Genomic DNA, 3,122 nt, shown 5'->3' on the forward strand with positions numbered 1-3,122 from the left:
TCAGAAATGAGCCTGATGAGGGGGCGCTTTGGATGGAGCTGTTTTATTGAGCTCTCAGTAATGAGAATGTTTGTCTTCCTGGAGAATCGCTCATCCCTCGTAGACGGGAAGTGGTCAGCATCCACTCCTTAAAGGGGGGGGGCACTGCTGTTAATGGCTGCATGTTTGAGGCTGCAGGTTTTAGTCTGTCCGTGTCCTCGGGGGCGACGGCGTGGAGTGCTGGGTTTGCAGTGGTGCTGACGAGTGGCGGCGCTGCAGTCTGCATGCATTTGTGGTGGTGGTGAGGAGATCGAAGCTTCATTTCCACATTAGTGAAGTCGTTTGGTTCTCTGTGGGGCCTCAGCCTCGTCTGTTCTCTGCTGTCTTCAAGCCCCTGTGTGAACTCAAAACTGGAGCCTCAACCTTCAGGAGTGTTAGCTTACGCTAACAACGCTGTTGCACTATTTGTGTAATCGGTTGAAGAGTTACGGTCGATCGTAGGGCGAGTTATTTGGTGTCGCCCGCATCGGCTCCGGCATTAAAGGGTTAAACGGAGTTCAGAACAGAGGGAACACAGACGGAGGCTCAACAGTCACTCCAGCAGACTGAGACCGGCTGGATCTTTTTCTTAAAACCCCTCTCTGATGAAAATGGTGATTTTGGGGTTTTTAACGTGTTCTGATGACAACATTTATGACATGAAGAACATGAAGCACCAAATAGTTTTTTTGCAGTTTGAAAAGAAGTGTATTTATGATGTAGAAAATACTCTGGGAAGGGCCAAAGTCTCCATGCTCCGCCCCTTTCTGATCATCCACTCTCAGACAGATCCATGAACGTCTTTGTTTTCCTGGTCTGAGCTGGAATCTGGATCAGAACCGGACGGATGGATGGATCTGATGTTGCTGCAGTTTTTGTTGCACCGCTAATGTTAGTTGAGGTTGTGAGGGGCTGTAAGCTAGCAGGAGAGTGTTGACAAAGGGATGATGGGAAATCAGTGCAGGCTTACTCCCTGCCAACAGTCTTACCCACAACTCAGATGTGAATTTCTGATGAACTCCTGCTGCTCTGCAGAAACTACAACCTAAAAACACAGGTTTTGGCTGAAAACGTCGTCATCATCGTAAAAAGAGCACCAGAACACTTTGAAAACTGACTAAAAGATGATCTGAGAGGAACTTTAAAGGAGGAGCCTCTGCACAGCCTGCAGAGTCTGAGAAGAAGATCGGCAGATGTAGAGTTTGGATCCCTAGTTTGACTTTTTACTTGGACTCGACCGGCGACTCTGGTCCTAAAGCTCAGAGCTAAAGGGTTAATCCCCCAATTATTCCCTCTCTTTTGTAACGTCAGCTGATGCCCTTTCACTCAGAACATTTCATCCACTCATGTCCAAAGAGTTGAACTGGAGTTTATGAAATAATCCTGAATGATAACCCCCCCCCTTCCCCCTCCCCTTGCAGAGTTGGTTATTAGCATCCCATCATCTGCACTCCAGTGTTTGATTACACGTCTGATCTGAGCAGCGTGGCACTGGAATGCTAAACGTGTGTGTGTGTGTGTGTGCGTGTGTGTTGCTCAGAGGTACAGCAGGGATATCCACCCCCCACCCCCCACCCTTATTCCTCCCTCTGGCTCAACTCATCTCCTCAGCTGCTTCAAACACAGAAAAAGCTCCTTCTCTCCATTCAGGTTTTTATTGGCCTCTAAAAGGCTCATTTCCAACGGGGGGGGGGGGGGTTGTTGTTGTCGTTGTTGTTGTCGTGTTGCAGACGAACAGAAATGAACGATTTCTGATCCTGAGGCAACACCGCCTCCATGCTTCATGCCCCGCACCGCAGAAACGGCTGCGTCCACAACATGTGACGTGACGAACGCAACAGAGCAGATTCAGGAAATACGGAGGAGAAACTGCATGACCAGAGAGCGTGCACGTGGCTGTGCGTCCGCTCTGCCTCCACAAACACCAGCGGTTGGCGGGTGGTGATGCTGCAGGTGACTCAGGTGTTTGTCTCTGGTTGATGGAGCGACTCCTCAGAACTCAGAAGGAGGAGGCTCAGTGAGGCCCACCCAGAGGAAGGAGCACCATGGCGGTGCGTTAACTGACTGGTTTACCCGTAAAGACCAAGCTTCAAACAAACAACCGTAACTCTGTGGCCTGGAGATCCGTCCTCCTGCTGGTTTTTCAGAGACCCGGCAGCAGCCCTGTGTGCTGCCGTTACCTGGATCAGGTGTGTTTGGCCAATAAGAAGCTGCAATGATAGCTTAGTTAGACATGCTGGACACTGTTCCTGGATAATTGCTGTTTTCTTTTTAAGTTGGAAGGAGGAGTAACAGATTGGATCCACTTCAGAATCAAACTCTTCCAGGGTTTTTGTGGTGTCCACCAGTAAAATCAAATCCATTCAATTTGAGCCAAACGTACAGATTAAAAACCTCAAAGGAAAAGCTGTATGAAAACATGCATATTGACGTGTTTCAGCTGCAAACAGCCTTTTTCTGATGACGTTTTTTGTTCTTTTACAGAAAACATTTACCTGAAAGCGACACTTTGTTTGACTTTAAAAGGCTCTGACATCATTTCCTGCCATCCTTCAAACAGATACTGTGAATTCTGGGCTGTTTTCAGGAGCCCAGGAGGTCAAGAAACGTCGCATATGAGTTGTTTCCGATCGCAGGAAGGCATGTTTCCATGGAAACGGCCAATGGCTGTGGTTGTTTACAGTCTGGGATGTTTGCGGCTCCTTTTCCCTCCACAGATTTCCTGTAAACCCTAAAACCTGGACTATCACAGCAGACTCAGCTCCACACCAGAGAGCTCTGCCTCTGAACCGGGTCAGCCAGACTTTGGGCTTCAACGACGGACAGAAACAAAAGTCTGCAGAAGTTTGGAGCCGCCGCTCTAACGACCAGCAGAGGGAGGCCAGAGGAAAGCAAAAACCAACTGTTTGATTTACAAGGACGAGTCTGAATGAGGGTGGGGGGACCGGGGGTTCAGGTCGATGCAGGAAGAGTGTCGATCTCACAGCAGCAATTACTGCTTTATAAATGGGGCAGGTGTCGCTGGGAATGAGCAGCTCCATCAATCAGCCCGACAGCGCCGCTCCTCCGCCGTCACTCCGCCTCCTGACCACAATCTGCGGATT

The sequence above is a fragment of the Oryzias latipes genome, chromosome 10, assembly GCF_053564925.1.
Source record: "Oryzias latipes strain Hd-rR chromosome 10, Olatipes_Hd-rR_3.1".
Lineage (NCBI taxonomy): Eukaryota > Metazoa > Chordata > Actinopteri > Beloniformes > Adrianichthyidae > Oryzias > Oryzias latipes.